Raw genomic sequence first — 23,706 nt, forward strand, 5'->3', positions numbered from 1 at the left:
GAGATGTAGGGATGAGATGTGGGGCTAAGGAAACGGTAGATCTCAAGCCCTAAAATTATTACAGTGCAACATCTCTAGGCCAGATGAGTATTGTAGCTTCCTACAGAAGTTAAGAATCTCTAGCAAAACAGTTCCCTAAAACTGAGGGGCAGCTGCTGGAGGAAGGATGGGGCAACCCACTGGAGCCTTGCTAGAAACTCCTCAAAGAAAAAGAGAAAACATAGAGAAAGCACCAAGAAGCTCTGGAACAAGGGGAAAGGGAATGGTTCAGATGCAGCATCTAAGAATCTCTGGCCCTTGAAGAAGGAAAGTAAGAATCAGGCCAGCACCTGCAGGGCGGCTAGCTATGTTCCCAAAGGACATTGGACTTATCTACATACAATCATTTCCCAGCACTCACAAACCCCTTCACCATCACTGAGGCAAAGCCTGGGAAGGTAATTTGTAACTATCTTACACAGGTCATCATCAGGCTAATCTTTACACCTCTACTTCACCCTTGATACTCATTTTGTCCAGACTTCAATTGCATGAAGTTGACATTAAGAGGAACATTTGAGAGAGAGATGATATGGCATGAGATGTTGCCAGTTTCACTGAAATACTGTTAATAGAATTTCATTTATTTCCAAAATGATATCATGGATACTGCCATTTATAAAGCCAATTCAAGAGTTTGTTCCAAGGTTGGTCTTTCCACAAATATTTATTGACACCTTCTCTGTACAAACACCAAAGAGATACAAGGAAGAAAAATTCTTTGACCTCAGGGAGCTTGCATCCTTGTCACCTTGTCCCCTGTCAGTTCTTTACCCCATTCCACAAGACGGTGAATCTAAACGCATTTAACCTCTACCACTTGCTGTTTCCCCAACTTTGTCTCACATCCTTCATTCGTAGCAGATACTTCATATACCACTTCACAGGAGAACAGAGGATCGCAGCCTAGTATTCTCTCCCACCTTTTTCTAGAGTGGAACTCAGACTCTCTTTCTGACTCAGGAGACCAGGCATCATTTATGAACTTCCCCAGGGCTTTGGTAGCCATGGAGTCATGAACATGTTTGTGTCTGGTGTGGGCATTTGTCCACAAGATCGAGGTTACCCGCTTTGCCTTCATTTGTCTTCATTTACTGACATATTCCAAAGTTTTAGCATGTCCTCAAAGCATCCACTACATTTTACTAACTCATTTTGATAACTTTAAGGAAGACTGCACTCACTCTTTGGGTATAGAATTGCTTCTATAATCATGTATTAGTTGTTAGCTAGTAAATAATATATCAAAAGGGTGATAGGATTGTCAGTGCTGGTGTCATAAAGAGTGTCCACAAAAGTGTTTCCCCCCCCCCACCTGAGTCACAGAGATGCCGATATTTAAGAGCTCAGTGAAAAATAAACCCTTAGTGAATACTAGCTAACCTGATAAAGAGTGATGAAGTTAAAAGATGATGGACTTTGGAACAGATAGTCCCTGGTTTGAATTCCAGCTGTGCAACTTAGTAGCCATGTGACTTTTAAAAGCTATCTGGTATCTATAAAGCCAACTTTTATCACTTGTAAAATTAAGATAAAAATCCAGCCTTGTCACGGTTATAGTAAAGAATAGATGAGATAACATAACATATCCAGCCTCACGCTTGGGTGAAATGGCAGCTGATTCAATATTAAAGGCCAGTTTCCTTTAGAATTCCTAGGCCCCTCCCAAGCCTCCCCTGCACCCCCTCATCTCATTTGTTTTGTTCATACTCTGTAATCGCAATCTACTGTAATACAGTAGATGGGTGGAGGTTTCCAGAAGAGCTGACCAAATACCAGTGTTTCCAAACTGTGAATCCGCTTAGAGATAGTATTTGAGTAAATTTTTGTCTTTGTGTTAAGAATCAGATCCTGTCTATTTGAAATAAGTTGAGTAATAGAAACCTAATGAGCCTTTTCTCATCTGAAAGCCATGTCTACCCCAAAACAAAATGTATTTGTGAAGAGCCAATTATTTTTATGCTTTCTTGGCCAAACTTTGAGGTGATCCATTAGTAACAGGAATTATAATTAGAACATTGAGAGTATCGTTCAATTTTCTGCCCACAGAAATCCTGCTACTTTATTAGTAAGACATAGGCCCAAGCAGAAACACTGATAGAGAAATTTGTGATTTCAGATTAATTTAGATATAGGTACATGCTTTTGATTAATGTGGGAGTTCTTGTCCTCTGGATAACCTTGTTAATTCATTTCATGGAGTCTAATCAGTCTTCCATAGTGAGGAGAAATAGGATCATTTCCAAGGGATACAGTAGAGACCAGAGCCCCATATTTGTTTTAATCTCTGATGATATACTGTGTTGCAGCCAAGAAAACATAACTGAGAAAATGTTTATTTCCTAGAGTCGGCTTGATATTTACCAACCTAATGCTGATTTAATATGGGAGTAAGATGAAAGTGAGGAATGGAAAATAGTCTCAGGGAAGCTGAAAAGGAGAACAAAAGAAAATTCGGTTTGATATATGGCCATTAGCAACTGTTAATGAATCTATTCAATTGATGAGGTACCACTCTTTTGTTATGTGCATTACGGTAGGATAGAATTGTGGGGAGTAGTGTCTTTACCACCGCCCCCCTTACTTCAGAGCTTACTATTTCTCCTGACAATTCATATTTGGTCTTAGAGAATGGTTGGTATTAAATGGTAATGGCAATGATAATCCTTAAACCCAGATCTTGCTTTTCCTAGGATTTATCATTCAGTCCAAGAAGAGAATAAAGAATGAGGTAAATATACTCACATATTAATTCAAATTTACAAACTTTTTTTTGAATGTTTAGTCAGGCACTGAATTAGGTACTGGATATGAAGAGATGAATAAGTCATCTTTTCTGTTCTTATGGATCTCGGAGTTTTAATAGGAGAAAGAGACCACTTGTCACAGAAATCAGTGCACTTAGAGGTGTCTCAGGTCAGATTCCCACTCCACAGCTGATGGAGTGTTTCCAGGAGAAGCCTGTAAGGAAATGAAGGAAACAGATCTGGGCAGGATAAGAAGCTAAGCAGAGATGTGGATACAGCTGAGTCTAACCTTAGCTGATCTCCAGGGGAGTTGCAGGGCATGAAGTACCCCACAGACTGGTCCCACCTTGAATTGAAAGGTTGGGCCTGTGTACCCTTTAATCATCCAGTCATTTGATGAGGGCTCTCCTCATGGGCATTTTTGGGCTCCTAGTCCGAAAAGAATTCTCTGGAGAAAGATTGCTATGGGCCACCAGTAGCCAAGACTCCTAGCAGCTGAGAGATAAGTGCGCTGGCTTGGTAAAGGCAGCCCAGTTCAGGCAGTATCTGCCACTGGATTCAAAAACAAGTATAGGGACGCCTGGGTGGCCAAGGGACGCCGTGGTTGGGCATCTTCCTTCAGTTCAGGGCCTGATCCTGGAGTTCTGGGATCTAGTCCCATATCCAGCTCCTGTGGGGAGCCTGCTTCTCTCTCTGTCTCTCATGAATGAATGAATCTTTAAAAAACAAACAAACAAACAAACAAAAAACAAGTGTAACGTGGCTTTTCGCCCAGGTAAGTCAGAGTCCCACTGTATAGACTGGCATTAAACAAACAAGTACAGCACAGTAACCATAGGAGTTTGTACTAGAGGCAGGCACGAGACCGCGATTATCTCATAATACATTCACTGGCAGTTAACCTCATTGCACAAAATACTGGTGGCATTTTGAAAAATAGCTCTATCTTTCTAGTAGTCAAGAGTATGGGCATGGAAGTGTCTTCAGAGAAGATGCTAATTGAGGTAGATTTACAAGGAATAGATTTTATAACTGACATACTGGTGAGGGGGGAATTATGAAAACTGCAATGTCTAATCCATGACCCTAAATTAAATCTCAGTGGGAACTCTTTTTCAACCCTATTGCCATTCTATCCTATAATGGCATAATTAAGCATATATATATATATGTATATAATGATATATTATGTATTACATATTTTAATATAACCATATATTAGGTAATAATTATAGATTACATTGTTATATTACATTACATATTTCATTATAAATATAGTATTATAAAGTATAAATATATGTAAATAAATAAACAATAGTAAGTATAATCCAAATAATGTATTATAAACATATTACATTGTATTAATATATATTATACGTAATAGACTATATTTTTATTGCATTATATTATATTGAGACTTTAAGAAAGGAATAAGATTGGATTTTAAGGAAGAAGGCCACTTGTAATAAAATGATAAGAGCCTTTCTATTATAGTAAGCACATGGTGATAGTAGTCTCTTTTGAAACTAGGAAGGAAGACAGACATACTTTTAATAATAGAGTTGGCCTGTCAAGTTAAATGATTGAGGTATGTTTCCATAAGATGCTTTTCCAAAGGTGGCCTACAATATCCACTGATATTTTCATTTAGCAATACCATTGTTTTATTTGCTACATCTTGGAAGTAATATTGGCTGTAGGCTTGTAGAACCTCCAGGGAAAACAGGCCCAACCCAGAACTGGGAACATCTCTAAGTGGTTCCAGGTTTTCATTTCTTGTGATGTACTTCTCCAGAATCAGTGGTATTAAATAAAAGTGATGTTTCAGTGTAGTTATCTGATGCACTACCCATGCAAATATCCATGTTTTAAGAACACAATAGAATTAAGTGAGATTTCTTTGTATGTGTGGCTCAGTATCAGTTTCTATGGTTTCCTTACTCACTTCAAATCCTGGAATATAATGCTTGGCTTAGAGGTTGACAAACTGGCAGGCCATTTATTTGTGTTCATTATTTATTACTTGAAATTTTCATATTTCATACTTTTTAAATGGTCGTCCCAATGTTTTCCCAGAATTTTCTTTTAATTTGAAGACTGTACATTTCATTTAAAAACAAAAAGAGAAAAGAAACTTTCAGTGACCTCCATAATTATCTTGTGCATTTTCTTTTTTTTCTTTTCATGTGAACATATTAAAAAAACTGCTTGTATATTTGCTGTTCTATTCAAGAAAGAAGGTTACATTGTCTAAGTATTTCTCTCTCCTCCATGTTTGATGGCTTGAGTGGTAGATAACCATGGAGAGGAGAAATTTCTTGTGAGAAGAAATGTGGGGGAAAACACATATATGGGTACACTGAACACACACACACACACACACACACACACACACACACACATCCCACCACCACCACTATCACCATCACCCATGCGTAAATGACTCTAGGACAAAATGACCTGATTTAAGTACTATTTGGAGCTTGGCATCAATAAGACTTTTACTTTTGAAAAACCTTCTGAAACAAAACTACATTAGGAAGTATTGGCAATTTATGTCTGAATTTTGTTACTGTAGCTTATTCTTTCCTGCGACAAGGGAATTCATGTGGTTGTTATATATAACCTTGATATATATAATATTATATTATAATATATATATCCTCGTCATATATATATGCAAAGACAGACACGCAGAGGAAAATTGAACCTTTTATTTACAGAATTCAGTCCTTTTATTTGCATATTTCCCATAGCGCTAAGTGATTAGCTTGAATTTGGGGAGTTATGCCTTTCAGTAGGAGCAAGCTGGTATTTGAAAATACTTTCATTTCTCTTGGGTAGTAAAGTCATCCTACATTGATTATCCCTGTTTAGTTTAGCCCTATGGGGATCAAAGCAGGTGTTTCTGCTCTGATTTTCCTTTAGTGATTGCCTCCTCTCTCACTCAGTTCATGTGGTTTAGGTAGCACAGCACTCCCTTTTCCATGTCCTCACCATCCCAGACCTCTGAGGAGGCCCCAATACCCAGGTCAACAACCAAAGAACTCAATATCATTGCCAGGATGGGCACAAGATCTAAATTTGGGCCAAACCACAGATATTCCTGTCCTTGCAACCGAACTGCTCAATGTTTTTTAGAAGGATAAAGGGGATTTCTCTTTTCTCTTGGTTTTAATTCATAAGGACTTATAAATCAGACAACCAAAAAAAAGGCACTTCTTACTCTCATTCTATTATTAAAATAATAATGTGTTGGGAGCCATGCTCACTGCATTTGGTTCATCATCTCATAATTTCTACAATAATTCTCTGAGGTGGGTACTTGTATTATCTCCATCTACACACGAGAAACCGAAAGTTAGACATACTGTTATTTTAAGGTCACATGCTAATAAATAAATGACAAGTATTTGACAAACTAAATCTATAACTCAAGGTAGCCTGGAAGCATTGCATTCCTTTTAGTGTGAGTGCCATATTTTAGACTATTCCAAAGTTGACTAGATCTAAAACGTTTGGCTTGGTACCCTATTGTTTCATGTTTATTAATAAATTTATTTTTTATTCAGTCATTCATTTCTTTGATTTTTACTGAGCATCTGCTAAGTGCCAGGTATTAGATGCCTAGGATGTATCAAGGTATCTGTCCCCAAGGAACTCCTAATCTAGAATAGGAGATGATGAGTTAAAAAACACATTATAATGAAGCAGTAAATGTTCAACAGTTTCAGTAGGAAGGAAAAGAAGGAAAAGAAATTATAATAGAGTAGATTTGGTGACCTATACTGGAACATACAATTAAGCCAAGAAAGATGCCTCTAATATTTACTCTTATTAATTTTATTTATTTAATTATGAGTGAATTTAATTCTGGAAATGATCCCAGATGCCTTTCCCTGCTGGGGAATACAACAGTTTTATAAATAGCAAACTTTCCCTCATGGGCTGAGAGGAAGCCATGTGAATTCTTCAGTGCCTCTGCTAGCAGCTACATTTAAAGAATTTTATGCTGAAGTATTTTGATATAATTGGAAAAAATACAGTGAATCAGATCCACTCACATTCTAGTTCAACCTAACTGCTTACTAAGTGTATGATATGTGTAAATTATGTAACAACTTAAACTGTAAGATGAGGATGCATACATAAAATGTAAATGAATATGTAAATACAAAGTGCACCTCATGTTAGTATCCATTTGCTTAACAGATTTTAGTTTTCTTCCCTTCCATGATTTTTCAGTTTCTGTTTTCTCATTTATCATATTGGGATAACAGAACTTATTTGTAGGACTGATCAATCAATTAAAGTATGTGCATTAAAAAATAGTTGTCACATAATAGATGCTCAGTAAATGTCAAATAGCCCTTGCTGTTTCTCTTACACTCTTGAAAATGTAAATGCCTTCTTATCTTAATTGGCAAAAGTAACTTCTCTGATAAATTCTAACAAGAAAAAAAATCCTACATATCTGAATAATTACATTATTAACTCAAGGTCAATTACAGTTCTCCACTTTGCCTGGAAAGACATAGTAAAAACATAAAGACAAAGTAGAAAGCAGATCACAAAGACATTTAATGTATAAGGGAACTAATTAAAATTTTCAGTAAGATTTCTGTGAGTGTGTGTGTATGGCTTGATAATTATTCTTAGAAAAATAAAAAGCAATGCTTTGGAATCATAGACAGTACAAAGAAAAAACAGTTACCTTATTTGTACTATGGAAAAGGTGATTTAGAAATAACTTTTTATTCATTTGTCACATATATTTTTGTGATATTGGGCCCCAACCTCGTGGTGATAGTCTGGTTTCACCAGAAGCCCTCTCCTTGCTGAAAAGTAGTTTTCTACTCTAAATCCATTCTATTTTCACTTATGCTGATGAATAATGCAGTGTTGAATTGCTTTTTTTTTTTTTTTTCTGGTTTAGTACTAGCATAGGAACTTTCCTCTAGAATAATATCAATTAAAATTCTCTGTGGCAGATGTGGGTTATGGACCTGGTCAAAAGGCATAAACTCTCAACCCACCTTGTGATTGTTTTAGTAGAGGATTTCCAAGCATTACTTCGAATGACCTCAGCCATGCATTGCAGATAATGAGGGAGACACAATTTCATACCCAGCTTCTTAACTCCTTGGCTGCTGTTGAAGGTAGCTTTATTTTTCATTTGGTGGACTGGAACATCCCCTCAGATTAGAGAGAAGGAAGCCCTTTGTACTTTATAAGCACAGCTCTGTCAAGAGTGAGTAATAATAGCATGGACTCTGATTTTTATAGTCAATTTTATTTCTACTTTAAGGAACAAGTTCTTCATCACATTTGTAAGCAGAAGCAGAATGGCTCTCGGCAAAAGTTAAAGCATGAATAATATTAGCAAGATAATTGGAATCTATACATTTAAATCTAATTCTATTTGATTTCTTTCCAAATAATTATTAAGTCCTTACTATATACAAAAGAGTATGTTCAATGCATATATGTTGATTTAAGTTTGTCAATGTCCATTATCTAGATTGGTCCACCAATATTGAATATACTCTCCCAGTTTTCTGCTGTTCAACTAGTCATGAATAACTTCGATTTCCTTCTTGTCTTCTTCTTGTTACTCATAAAGTTTTAGAGCCTCTTATGTTCTTAGAATATATTTGCTTAAGTAAAAGCTAATTTCATGAGATGATTCCAAGAGTACCTCAAAGAAATCAAAAATAAATGTTTTCTGAAAGAGCTAGGCTCTTTCTTTCCTATCAGAATGATCTGAAATTGACTAGTGTGACAGGTATATTGCAGTATGTCTTCCAATGGTCCCTGACTCGTGGTAGTCACACCCTCATTTGATCCCTTCCCATCCAATGTGGGCTCACCCTTTGATTTACTTCTAAACATTAGAATAAGGAAAGATGATGGGATGTCACTTCTGTAATTGGGTTACATAAAATTATGACTTCTATTTTGCTAGCAGAGTCTCTATTGCCTTCTCAATTTGCATACTGTCATATTAGGAAGGTGCATGTGGCAAGGAAGTAAGAAATTCTAGCCAATAGCCAGCTGGAAACAGGCCCTCAGTACAATAACTGCTGAAAAACTGAATTTTTCCAACAAGCCTGTGAGTATGGAAGTGGATCCTTTCCTAGTCAAGTCTTCAGATGAGACTACAGCCCTAACCAACACCTTGATTAAAGTCATGTTCCCTGCAGCACTGGTCACAATAGTCAAGATGTGAAAACAACCCAAATGTCCATTGACAGATGAATGGATAAAGAATATGTAGTATATGTACAATGGAATATTATTCAACCTTAAAAAAGAAGAAAATCTTGCACTATGGAACAATACAGTTTGACCTAGAGAATTTTATGCTAGGTGACATGAGCCTGTCCTAGAAGGACAAATACTTTATAATTCTACTTATATGAGATATTTAAAATAGCCAAGTCCAAGGAGGCAGAGAGTAGAATGATTGCTAAGGGCTTAGGGAGGGGGGAAATGGGGAGTTGTTCAATGGATATAAGGTTTCCATTATGCATGATGAATAATTTCTAGAGATCTACTGTACAACATCATGTCTATTGTTAATGATAATATACTGTACCCTCAAAAACTTGTTAAAAGGGTAGATCTCATGTTAAATGTTCTTACTGCAAAAAGAAGAAAGAGCATATTGTCAAGGGAATTACTCTGAGCGTGATTGGAACTTAATACTGCTGGGGAAATGGGAAATTGAATAGAACAAGCCCAGGGGTTGGGATAACTCAGTGACTATCCATGTACTCCCCAGTTATTCATTGATTAAGGACTTTTGGAGGTAAGTAGGAGGCATTAATTCCTCCAGAACTTCCAGACTTTCCCATAAAGAAATAGAAAGGGTTTCCTGGTTGGAGGAAGACCTCAGGCAATGAGTCAATGGTGCTGGTAGTTGGAAGTTGACTAAGCAGGCATGGATGTGATTAAGTGCTGGAGGATATAGGCAGGTAATCACAGGTATCTGACTCATTATGCACAACTCTTAGGACTCTTAATTCCACCTTACAAAAGAGGAAACTGAGTGAGGAGGAGTGGAATCCTTGCCAAATCCTGCAGTTTTTCTGGATCAGAGCTAGGATTAAAAAACCAGTGAGACTATGAAATAAAATATTTCATATAGGATTGTTGTGAGGGTTAACTATACATAAATGTACCTAGCAAGTAGTGAGCACACAGTAGTCAACAGGCATTCCATAATTGTCATACTTTCATACACCTGGAGTTTTCCAGCAAGACCCTGGACAGCATGGCATATAAAGGACCTGGGATTGGGGACCTGTGTCCTAATCTCAGCAATACCAACAAATAATAATGATATGGAGCACTGCAATAAATCCACTCTTTTTTTGTGTGTGCAGCGGTAAACAGAAAGAGACGGAAAAAGTTACTGTTCTTCCTCTGTAAATATAATTTTTTAAAAGATTTTATTTATTTATTCATTCATGATAGACATATAGAGAGAGGCAGAGACACAGGCAGAGAGAGAAGCAGGCCCCATGCAGGGAGCCCGACGTGGGACTTGATCCTGGGACTCCAAGATCACGCCCTGAGCCATAGGCAGGCACTGAACCACTGAGCCACACAGGGATCCCCCTGTAAATATAATTTTAATGATAGAAGAAAATAGTAACTGTACTTAGAAATCTCAAAATTAATGAAAAATTAAGGCATCCAAATTCTTTTATGTGACTATTAACATTTTTGTGTCCTCTCTTTCATTCTCTTTCACACACACACACACACACACACACACACACACACACACGCCCTACTTTACCTGGTTGTTATCATAGTTTATGTATATTGCTGTATGCAGCATTTTATTTTATTTTATTTTTTTATTATTGGAATTCAATTTTCCAACATATAGCATAACTCCCAGTGCTCATCCCATCAAGTGCCCCCCTCAGTGCCCATTACCCAGTCACCCCTACTCCCCGCCCACCTCCCTTTCCACCACCCCTTGTTCGTTTCCCAGAGTTAGGAGTCTCTCATGTTCTGCCTCCCTCTCTGATATTTCCCACTCATTTTTTCTCCTTTCCCCTTTATTCCTTTTCACTATTATTTATATTCCCCAAATGAATGAGACCATATAATGTTTGTCCTTCTCTGATTGACTTATTTCACTCAGCATAATACCCTCCAGTTCCATCCACGTTGAAGCAAATGGTGGGTATTTGTCGTTTCTAATGGCTGAGGAATATTCCATTGTATACATAGACCACAGCTTCTTTATCCATTCATCTTTCGTTGGACACCGAGGCTCCTTCCACAGTTTGGCTATTGTGGACATTGCTGCTAGAAACATCAGGGTGCAGGTGTCCCGGCGTTTCACTGCATCTGTATCTTTGGGGTAAATCCCCAGCAGTTGTATGCAGCATTTTAATACAAGTTAGAATGATGTAGGAAAGCATCTGTCGATATACCTTTGCCAATCCAGTGTGTTACCAAATTTTTAAGACTTTTTCTCTCTGACAAGTGAAAAGGGTACTTCAGTGTAATTTCTCTTGCTTGTAAGACTGAATATCTTTGCATGTGTTTAAGAGTCACTGCTATTTTCTTTCTTTAATAATATGCATTTTCCATTGAGGGAGGCGGAATTCTAAGAAAAGAACTCAGGTCACCTGACCATTTGATTTCAGCCTTGTGAATCCTTGAGTGGAGAACCCAGCTTCACCACATGAGACTTCTGAGCTACACAACTATGAGAGAACAAATGATGTTTTGTGCTGCTAAGTTTGTTATTACACACCAATAGAAAAGTAGTGTATCCATGTTTCTGTATAATGTCCACATTTATTTTTCATATCATCACAGAATATCCCATGAGTGACACTGTTATAATTGAACATTTAGGTCAACTATATTGAACATATAGTTGAACATTTGGGTCGCTTTTAATTTTTTGCTCTTATAAACACTGCAGCAACAAACAGGTTCATGGACATAGCTTTACCCATTTTTTATCATCTAATATTTATTTTATCTGCTTTTATTTCGAACAGATAATATATTACTGGTTTCAAAAATCAATGTAAAAAAATGATAAAAACTGAAGAATTTTCTTCTCACTCCCATGCCTTGGCTATATACTTTTCTAAGATCCAAACAATCCAAGTATTAAATTATTTTAATCCTTCTAGAAATTTTTTTTGTCTAAATGATAGCATATAAATGATACTACACTGAGATGCCTGGGTGGCTCGGCAGTTGAGCATCTGCCTTTGGCTCAGGGCATGATCCCGGATTCCCGGGATGGAGTCCCGTGTTGGGCTCCCTGTATGGGGCCTGCTTCTTCTCCCTCTACCTATGTCTCTGCCTCTCTCTCTCTCTCTCTCTCTGTCTCTCATGAATAAATAAATAAAATCTTTTAAAAAATGATAGTACACTAAATGAATGTACATTGTTAGGTAGCTTGCTTTTTCACCCAAACAATGTATTTTGGAGATTGGTCTATATCAGCACCTAAATAATAGCCTCTCTGTAGCTGAATAGCATTCTATTATATAAATATGCCATCATTTATTTAACATTTTTGTTATTCAATCATAAATGCATAATAATTTATTCTGTTGTATGAATGTACCATAATTTATTGATTGATGAACATGTTGGGGTTTTGGGAATTTTGTTCCTGGTCATCATGCAAGATAATATGGAAGTGTCCCACAAGGATAACCAGAAAAGCTAGCTAAATGTTAAAATATATATATATGTATATATATATATATACACACACATATATATATATATATCATATACATATGATATCATGGTATAAAAACACACAACACACACAGACACACACACAAATATTGGTAACATATTGTGACCAAATGGGCCTCAAAGATTCAAAGATTAAAAACAGACAAAGCTTTTGACGGAAAATATGTGGGTGGATAGTATATTTCTATGGGTGGGTCTATTTGGTAACGGTTTGACTGTGCCTGGTTTTACCACCTGTTCAGATGAGAAGATTTTTTTGTCTTTTTGTAGCACTGATAACCAGGAGAAGCCATTAAAAGCCACTGGTTATTTTATTTTTCATCAGGCAATTTTCAAGGTTTTAATTTGTTCGGTATTTTTTTTTTACACTGTGTTACATATAAGCAACTTTAATAGGTGATAAATGTACAGTAGTTAGACTTCACCTGCCTAGACATTTTTCCATTTTATGCTCTATGATCTGAAAAAAATGCTTTTTGAACTGTATAAGATTTATGTCTACTGTAAACATTGTTTAATTTTTTTTGCTCTTGATTTAAACAAAAAAAAGTTTTGTTGAAAACGCTATTGAATATTGCAATCTATATAGTGTATTGGATGGCTTCTTTTGTCAACCTGATCTCCTATGTTACCAATGTGTATCGTCTCCTTCTCCCTAAAGTGTACTTAATCTTTGCTTTCTTTGCACAATGTCTTTGGTTGCAAGTCATAAGCCTGAGGCAAATAAAATTCCAGTAATTTCCAAGAATGTGGTGTTGGTGCTTTCCTAATAAAGAGATAATTTAGCTCAAAAAATATATATATATATTTTATCTATATATCTATATCTATATCTATATCTATATCTATATCTATATCATCTATATCTATATATCTACCTGATATCTCTTCCCTAGATATTATCTACCTGAAGGTATTAGAGAGTTAAACAGAAAGAAGGAATTACTTGGTTACTTGGTTAGGAGCTGAGGGGAATGGAAACCCAGGACTGTGAGGCCAGCCTCTGAGGGTGCTTTAGACCTGAGTGAGAATGCTGAGGACTTTGTGAACAACTTCATGGGACAAAAATGTTAAGGGCACTCCAAGGTGACCCTTCAACTTTGGGCTGGGACTCCAAAGGGGTAAACACAAAGAATGAATGAATTCCAGTCCCAAGGGGCAAGCCCTTACAGGATCTGATCATGACCTCATAATTCCAGAAATTGGATTGAGATGATTCAAGATTGCTAATAGCTCTTGGTGGAAGCAAAGGTACATCTTCACTGTGAAATGTAACCACAATTGGCTTCACATTATTTTTAGAAATAATTTTACAAATAGAAAGTTCCAGCCACCAAAACCAACCAAACAAACAACAGGCACATGAGGAGTGGTGACAACCTGAAGAAAAATTAATAGAACTGATAGGAAATAAACAGATCTACAGGGCTCCCAAGAATTCAGAGACTGACTTAAAACTCAGCATTGTTACTGTGCCCAAGGCAATAAAGGAAGAGAAAATATTTTCAGTGGAGGATTGGAAACAATAGTTTGCAATCTTTGGTCTTACAAATAGGGCAGCAGTGAATATACTTATGCAAGTATATTTGTAGAAGAAATATGTAGATGTGGTATTTCTGTGTCAAAAATATTTGCAATTGTAATTTTGATAGCTACTGATGAATTGTCCTCCCTAGAGGTGCTACTAATTTACATTCTTACCAGCAGTGTAGGAGAGTGGCTGTTTCCCTACATTCTTGACAACCCATGTATTAACAAATTTTTGTTTATTTTTATTAAAAAATTTTTAAAGATTTTATTTATTTATTCATGAGAGACACACATGGGGGGGCACAGAGACATAGGCAGAGGGAGAAGCAGGCTCCCTGCGGAACTCGATCCCAGGACCCCGAGATCATGACTTGAGCCAAAGGCAGACACTCAACCACTGAGCTACCCAGGTACCCCTAACACATTTTTAAAGTATTTCCTAATATAATGGGTGGGAATGGTATCTCACCATAATTTGTATTTGCATTTATCTTCTAAAAAGTTTGAACATAATTACGTATGTTTAAGGGCTATTATTTTTCTCTAAATACTCCTTTAATTTTTCTATTGGATTGTTGGTCTTAATGTTTATGGGAGGTTTTTTTTAAGTATTAGGGAAATTGGCTCTTTTTTCCCTAAGATATAAAATGCAAATATTTTTCTTGTTTTGCTGTTGACAATTTCTGACTTTGGTTACTGTAGGTTTTGCTATGTCCAGATTTTTTATTGTCAAATTTTCACTTTTTTTTTGGTTTTATTACTTCTGGTTTTTATATCATGTTTAGAAAGACCTCTTCCACTTAGAGATTGTATATCAAAAATCACTACAGTGTTTTCTGGAACTTTTATAGGTTCATTTTTAAATTATTGATCTCACTAGACTTTTCTTTCAGTGGCCATCTAGTTATTTTGTACCATTTACTGAATAATCCTTCTATTCCTCATTGATTTGAAATGCCACCTTTATGATATGCTTAATCCCAGTGTACATCTGAGGCCATTTTTTGAGTTATTTTCTATTTATTGGGTCTGTCTCTTCATCTATCCATCATATATCTTGCAGATTATTTTGCTTTATACGATATTTTAACATCTACTAAAGGTTGTCCCTTCTCAATATTCTTCTTTTTTAGAATTGCTCTGGATATTCTTATTTATTCTTTTGTATTGGCTTTGGAATTTGCTCTTTGTTTCCCAAATAAACCTGTTGGTGTATTTAGTAAAATGACACTACACTTATAGAGTGATTTAGAAGGAATTGACATCAGTTCTTTCCATCCAAGATCATGGTATGCCTTCTCATTTGGTCAAATCTGTTTGTCTCTCGGAAGAATCCTACAGTTTTCTGTAGTGCCTTTATAAATGGGGTGTCTCTCAATTGGATGAAAGCCCCCAGATGTGGGGTGACTATTGGGTAGAAGCTGTGGCATGGGTGGTGAAAGAATTCACGTAGGGCAGAACCAAGGAAATAGAAGTTTATTGAATACACTCAAGGGAGCAGTGGGCAGGACGCCATGGAGAGGCTGTCAGCCATGAGGAGGTGTGGGGGGATTTTAGGTTATATGCATATAAAGCCAGTAATGCCAGTTGGCTCTTCTGAGTGGCAACACCAGTCTGTATTCCTATGAGCAGAGCATGAGAATTCTTATAACCTCCCAAACTCCCTACTAATATCTATATGAAAGATTTTCTATGTGCTTATCCCTTGCATTTTAATTTCTCCTGTGTATTGATTGTTCATGTGTCTTTTTCTAAGTATTCATTTATAATATATCATAAGATATACCAATTTCACCTTATTGCTAGATAGGTTTTTCAATATATTATTCATGTTTGAAAGATTTGTGATGTTCCTTCAAGCATTACAATTTTGTGATTTAAAAAACATTTAAAAATTATTCCTATCAAGAGTTTCTACTTTTTGTAAAAGGGATTTACTTCTAATTTTCCCGCAAGCTGCTTGTCTAAATACAACAGAGAAGTAGCTGAGAATTCTAAAAAAAAACTAGGATAGGGACTAGGAGGGGCCAGGAAGTCAATGTAGGCACAGCAATCATTTTAGAAATATATTTGCTCACTCATTTAATAAACAACTACTAAACTTATTATGAGCTGGGGACTGTAATAAATGTTGATGATACAGAGATGAGTAAGACAGTCACCTCCCTTAAAAAACACATGTTCAGTAGAGGAGAGGGGAGTGTAAAAACAGATGAATTGCAAGTATAACTACAGAAACATTAGCAAAGCCCTAGGGACACAGGTTTCTTCCATTATGTGACTCAGATTTTCCAGTGTGAAATTAATGTGTTTATTATATTGATGACACATTTTCTGTCATATTAGAAAAGAGAAAAATAAAAGAAGTAGAGATGAATCCATTGATTGTTGGTTTTAGTCAACAAATATTTACTGAATGCCTCATTTTGTCACTGTGCCATATATCAGGGATACAAAAGTGAGCAAATGTTAAGTGATAACCTACAAAGGACAAAAACTGTTGTCTGATTTTTAAAGCTCACTATGATTCATATAGCACAGTGAGCCAGAATATTTAACATATTCTTTAGTCATCTGTGTTGGATGTCGGAGATCATAGTATGTGTGTATATTTGAGAGTAAGCATTTCAGTTTTGTTGGTTGTGGCTAAGAAATGCTAATTACATCTTGTTTTACTAAGAATGAACAAAGCTATATTAAAAAGAAGAAATATTTCCATAAAGCAGGTGATTCTGCTTGCATGGATAGTGACCTGACCTCTTGAGGATGTCCACAGGCAGAGATGTAATGCATAAAGTCAGTCCTCTTCAGTGATTTTCCACCACTACCCCAGGCAGAGAGACATCTTCCATGTGAGGGAGCTGGGTGTATGCAGATTTAATGGTATGTGATGGCAGAGGTTGTGAACAGTTTGTAAAGAATTGTAAAAGCTAGAAGTAATAGAAGTTTTTAAACTAGATATAGTCATTTTATTTCTAAGGTGATAATGGGGGTCCTTTAAAGCCCAGAGAATCTAGGGAAGAGCAATTTAGAACCGTTCTTTTTTTTTTTTTCATATATATATATATATATATATATATATATATATATATATATATGAGATAAAGATTTTGTTCATTTGAAAGAGAGAGAGCACAAACAGTAAGAAGAAGGGGGAGAAGGAGAAGCAGGCTAAGCCAGGAGCCCAACCTGGGGCTTGATCCCAGGACCATGGGACCAGGGGATCATGATCCTGAGCCAAAGGCAGATGTCTAACCAACTGAGCCACTGAGGCACCCCTGGACTATTCTTTCTTTAAATCCCCTTGAGGAAACATATTGGACTCTGAGTTTGCCTCCCATCACCCATTCCCTAATTATGGAGCAGCCCAAGCTTGAGATGTGACTGACTTTGTTGGTAAATCAACTGCAATAACCCCATCCTTCCTTCCATGTTAGCTGGTTTCATTGGCAACCAGGGAGGCCTTTGTGGAAGAGGTAAATCAAGTTAGACTTTTAAGACAGAGTAGAATTTTGATAAGTGGAGAGCAAATTACGGGCAAAAGTGAAAAAATAAGAATATGCAAGGTTTGTTCAGGGACGGTGAGCAAACGTTTCTCAGCTAGAGCAAAATGTTATACTGTCTATCTCCCAGAGCTGCCCAGGTGATTAAACTCAATTCTTGCATTTAGTAAGCAATTATTGAATGACGCCTAGTATGGTACTAAGAAATAGACAGGCTTCAAAGAAAGTTGCCTCAAGGTTGAGAAACCCCACAGCAAAGGTAAACCCATTGATTTTAGAACTAAAAAGACCTAAGATATAATCTAACACAATCCATTCATTTTCAGGTCACAGAAGCAGAGGCCCAGATAGCTTAGGTGAATGGAAGCAGTAAAGTACGCAGGGAAAAGAACAAGTTGTCAGAGTCATTTAAACTCTTTTACTTTAATTTCCATCAGCAGAAAGAGGGCAGTAATAGCACAAGAAGCTGTCACTGCTGCCCAGGGAGACAGCATATGCAAAGCGTCAGGCACAAAATAGATGCCAAGTAAATATTCCCTTTCATTTTCCTTCTTTCCTTTATTGATAGCAACATAGAAATTCTATGGCAGACTTAGGAATAACTCTACCTGACTCCAGAACAGCTCCCTCCTGCACAGTACAGCAGTCCATTGTTAGAATCCCAAGGAAGGAACCACAAAGGCTTCTTTCTCCAAAGAAGAGGAGCTATATTCAAAAACTCTTACCTTGTTGTCTTAATCACATACCAATCTCATTCTCTTCTCTAGACCCATGAACGCCTTGATTCTGAATCCCCACTCCTGTTCTTTTCCATCTATCTATCCAAATCCTCTTTTTCACTCATTTATTCATTCAGTTATTTGGTCTGTGTAGAGTCAGGGAGTCATCAAACCTTTATTGAGCACTTATTATGTGGCAGGCACTGAGATAGGAGTTGAGATTACAGGGCCAAAGAGAAGAGCTGCAGGGAGTCTGGCAGGGGCAGTCTAGTTTAAGCACAGATATGCCCATACCAGGAAAGTTAAGGGATGGTGTTGTAGAGGTAGGGACATGATATCTTGGGAACATTGGACAGAGGAGACAAGGTGTACCTGCAAGATCTCTGCCATTATTCTCCTGTAATTACATACTCATCCTATTCTTCTTTGCCTCCTATTACACATAGAGATGGCCACACACAACAACTGAGCCCTTACATACATATACTACTTACTATCAGTGCAGTGATATCAGGATGTGGATAGGTATAAGGTGTATATGTAGCCAGAAAGGACCAAGGCAATCCAATCAAGGTACCTCAGGTTTATCTAGAAAAGTAGTGAGCATACCCAGGGGTAGAGGATGGATAATTCCATCACTAACAGACTTTGATAAGGGCCTCCTGCAGTATTTCTAAATCTTGGTTGCAGGTCAGAATTATCAGGGGAGCATTTGAAAAATAAAGATGCCTGAACCCTATCCTAAACTTATAGAAGCAGGATCTTTTGGGATGAAGCGCAGGCATGTGAATTTTTAAGTGACATGTGGTTGATTCTGATGATTAATTAGCAGTGTTAGGAAGCACTGGTCTATTTTGTGCCAGACATTTGCAGAACACTGAGAATACACAAGCAGTCCTACTCATGCCATAGAAGATAAGTCTCTGTCCTAGAAACACTGCGTCAGGTGGAAGAGACAGGCAAGCAAAGATACACAATCAACCAGATCAGTTTTTAGATAGAGACAAATACAAAGTGTTGTTGGATCACAGATGAGAAGGACCAACATACTTCTGGGAAGTGGAGAAGCTTTCTAAGTAATGTTGCATTTGAGACAAGATATAAAGGATGAGCAGGGGTGCCTGGGTGGCTCAGTTAAGCATTTGCCTTTGGTCAGGTCAGGATCCCAGGGTTCCAGGATCAAGCCCGGTATTGGGCTCGCCGCTCAGCAGGCAGTCTGCTTCTCCCTATACCCCTCACGCAGCTCTTGTGCTCTCGCTCACTCTCTCTCTCTCTCAAATAAATAAGTAAAATCTTAAAAAAATAAATAAAGGATGAGCAGGAGTCTCCCAAATGAAAGAGGTGTGGAAGGATATCCCAGGCCTAGGACTGAGATCCTCTAGTTCCCACAGGGCTTAGCCAGTAGGTGAGATGATCTGCAGGGAAGTCTGAGGGAGAAGAATTAGGGCACTTTGATCCTGGGAATGGGCTCTTAGGTGTGCTTGAGGTGGAGACAGTGATTTGATGGATTGCGTCACTGATTTATAGCTGTTTCATAGACCATTTTTATTTCTTTCAACTAGACCTTATACCTACAAGACAGTCAAAAACAGAACTTGCAATGGGAATATGCAAGAAAGAAAATTCCTTAAAATTTGAAGCCAAAGGAAAGCTTATCACAGAAGGGATAAGTCTATAGAATTCTATGGAGTGATCATAAGAAGGGGGAAGGGCAGAAAGGGGTGGCGTCTTTTGGCAAGGGCAAAGCATGGGGATGGGAGCAAGGTCTGCATATTCTAGGATCTTCAGGGTCAGTGTGGCTGAGGCAAAGCACCAGAGGAAAGGCAGTGGCCATGGATGAGTTCGGGGAGAAAGGTTTGCTCCAGGCTCTTGAAAGGCCTCTGATGCTCTGCTGCAGTATAGACTTAATCCCGTTGACATTGGTGAATCCTGGTTATTTTATGCTGAGCAGTGACAGGGTCGTTTTTCCTTTCTGAAAGGTAATTCTGAACGTATGTATATTTTCTTTCTCCAACAGAATTGTAAGCTTGCTGTCAATAGGGATCATATCTTGGCTATTTTTTGTTTTTCTTTTTTTTTTTGCTATCACCTCTAGTGCTTAGCAAAGCAAGAGCAAGGGACACATGTTGAGATGTCCATAGTTAATGGATTCACTAATTATTTGAGCCATACAAACCCATACTCAAGTCAATGTTGTAATACAGATATTATATCCTATGTGGTGCCTGATACTCAGAGATCTCAGGCAATCTTCCACTATGCTTCTTCATGTAACATGCACGCAAATCACCTGGGGATCTTGTTCAATGAGGATTCTGATTTATTATGTCTTTGGTGGGGCCTGAGATTTTGCATTTCTAACAACCTTCCAGATGCTGTCGTGCTGCTGCTGATTTAGATTTCTACCTTTTGAGGGGTAAGGAACTTGAGATGCGCCTACATTATTTGGAAGAGTTATAGTGGTAAGGTCATCTGTGAACTGTAGAATGTTCTATTGAGATTATGGAAGTGAAGAAGCCTTATCTGGAGAGGATAAGACTCCAGAGAGCTCCCTTGGGACTAGTTTTGAAGGTAACCACATGTCTTTGAGGCCCCAGGGGTAGATATTGATGTTATTTGCCTTTAAAGCAGCTTCTTGTGCTGCTGCCAGTTTCTTCCTTGCTCTGCTAGAATTGAGTTCCAAAGAAAATCCATTAGTAACAGTGGAGTTGATAATAGAACAGCAGATTAAGTCAGAGGGCTCTACAAACAGCATGCTATCAGCGTGTAATTTGTTTAGGTCCACGTAGAATAGTTTTTTTCTCAGGAATTTTCAAGTTTGAAATTTGATTATGGGCCACTTAATAAGTTCTTGATATTTTCCTCTTCTTTTCCTCTGTGAAAACAATACTCGTGGCCATATAATGGTAAATTGGAAGTCCCTCAGGCCTCATCAACTGGTAAGCATCAAGATGGCCGCATTGGAAAGGCTAAATCTGGGCGCTTGGTGCTGCTTATCAGTGTGAACAGGGGCTTAGTCTTCATTTCGATGTTTCCTGACCTTTCTTTTGGCTCTTAGAGCAGCCTTAGGCCACATCTCCTACTGTCCCAGTATTAACGTGCGTTGTTACCTGCACTTGCATCTTTTGGCCATGGACCCACCACAGCTGCTCCATCTGAGATTGCTCCTCACGACACTACCAGTCTCTGTTGTTTCCACTCCATGCATGGGTACAGCCATTGCTCACTTGGACCAAAGTTTGGAGATAGTCCAGGGTAGCAGCGGAATTAGCTTTGGAGACAGAATGTTGCATATAAGCTGTGTGATTTGCGCACATTCTCTAACCACACTAAACCTTAGATTTCTTAACTGTAAAATGAAGTTAACTGCAGTTCTGTAATCTCAGGATTGTTGAGATAATAAGGTAATCCACCTAAGCTCCTAACTCTTCATTCTTGGCTTGATAAACATTGACCATTATCCTCACTGCTTTTCACTATCATCCATGGTCCCGGTCTGGATGAGCTTCATTTTTCTTTGGATACAGCTGAGACTAGTTAGTTAACAAGTTTTCATGACATGGCTGATGGCTCTGGGATAAGAGATGGGGATTAAATCAGGGGGAAATACACTGCTGTTTGATGTGGAGACACTCAGGCATGATAGACCCAAGTGCGTTCTCCTGGGGTCCCTCTCAGGGGTCTCGTGGCATCTCCAGGACTATCTTTGTCTTTGAACTTATCTAGACTTCATGGAGTCCAGGCTCAGAGATGAATTTTGTCATCCTGGGCTCCATTTCTTTTTCCAGCATCAACTCTTTTTTGAGGTTACTGACAGTAGGAATCTCCACTCTCTAGAGAGTCTTTATCCTACTCTGGCATGTCACCTGACCTTGAAAGGAAGGCCAATGCCTCTTTGCCCCTCCCAGTCTTGCCCCAGGGTTCACGATGTTTCTTTCATGCAGAGGACAATTGAACTCTTAAATCATACTTAATCTCTATTCAGGCCCACAGGAGAGATCATCTCTTATAATAATAATAGTAGCAACAAAAACTAACTTTTCTCTTGTTTTCCTTGCACCACTGCCTCTAAAATAATCTTTCTTAAACATGCTTCTTATTATTCCACTTTCTGCTTAAAGCCATTGTGGCCTTCCTGGGACTAAGGTGACGGAAATTTATGTTACCATAAGCAGTTCTTTATATGTGCTGGTCTTTTGTCCTGAGACGCTCTTTGTTTCTTTGTTTTCTCAGAGAACGCCCATTCAGCCATCATGGCCTGGCTCAAATCTGACTTCCTCTGTGAATTCTTCCTGGAATCTGGCTGTGTCCCCTATCCCAGACATCACCCAGGATCCCTCCTCCAGGCCCCCTTGACACTCTACACCTTATCCCATCACATGGCAACATATGATAATTCACTTCCAGTTTTGCCTCCCCAGTGTCAAGGGCAGCTCCAGGAGGCAGTCTCCAGTCACAGGAGCAGCAGTGAAGGAACTAATGCTTACCTCACATTTTACTGAATTGTTTTTTGTCTGCTGTCTCTTCTGATCCTTCCTATAGGTCTGTGAGATAAGTAGGACGTACTACTGTGATCTCTGCTTTATATGTGAGAAAAGGAGTCTCCAACAGGTAAGTGACTAGTCCCTGGTCACCCACATCAGCTGATTGAGGGAAGCAGGAAGTAAACTCAGAGTGGGTTCTTTGGTCTGGAATTCCAGTGTCCCTATTCACTCCTTTTTATTGCTTCCATTTTGACAGAAACTAAGCCCTGGTAGGAAAGGGTCTCAAGGAAGACAAGGCATGGGACCAAGGAAGACTGAGGGAGGCAGTGACCTGCTGAGCAACCAGAGCTGCAGTATCACTGGGCCTCACAGGTAAGGCTGTTGGGTATGATAAGAACCATGGGGTGTACTCTTGGCTGACTTTAGGACTTGAGGGAAGATGCTCTTTGATTAAGACAAGGTAAGTGGGATTGGATATAAGAGAAACACCATGAAAATGAGTTTTATGCAAAACCAGATCACACTCAAAATCTGGTCTCAGGCACCACCTCGCAGAGTGTCATTCCTTTTCAGCAGCCCTCTGGATGGCTCTAAGTAATGACAGATTAATTTTATAAAGGTCTTGAACTGCTGCTAAGACTCCTTTTTAAACCTGAAGGCAAAACAAACAAACATGAAGTCCTACAGAGCCGAGAATAAGCTCCAAGGGAGAGTGAGAGCATTGGAAATAGTTACTGGGATGAAGAAGGGGATCATGATGTACCTTGTTTCAAACCCCACCAGCATTGTCAACTCACCCACCTGCAAATCCTGTGGGCAGTCTGAGCTCGGCTGGGGGTACTAGGGGGCGTTGCAGGGAAGATGCCAGGATGGGAGGGCTCAGAGCTATTTCAGACTCAAGGCTAACATTCACGGAGACCTTGAGTTA

The 23,706-nt window shown here is 38.3% G+C and overlaps 1 long non-coding RNA gene across 6 annotated transcripts in view; it reads left to right on the plus strand.

The window, feature by feature from the left end:
• The window catches only part of LOC140603751 (uncharacterized), a 285,757-nt gene that overhangs the window by 220,703 nt on the left and 41,348 nt on the right, over nt 1–23,706 (plus strand). For 5 of the 6 annotated variants that reach the window (XR_012006742.1, XR_012006741.1, XR_012006744.1 and 2 more), the window contains 2 exons: nt 22,837–22,905; nt 23,035–23,150. This is a non-coding gene — a long non-coding RNA (uncharacterized lncRNA). The remainder of the gene's footprint in view (nt 1–22,836; nt 22,906–23,034; nt 23,151–23,706) is intronic. The other variant, XR_012006743.1, reaches the window with a different exon arrangement.

The sequence above is a fragment of the Canis lupus genome, chromosome 14, assembly GCF_048164855.1.
Source record: "Canis lupus baileyi chromosome 14, mCanLup2.hap1, whole genome shotgun sequence".
Classification (NCBI taxonomy): domain Eukaryota; kingdom Metazoa; phylum Chordata; class Mammalia; order Carnivora; family Canidae; genus Canis; species Canis lupus.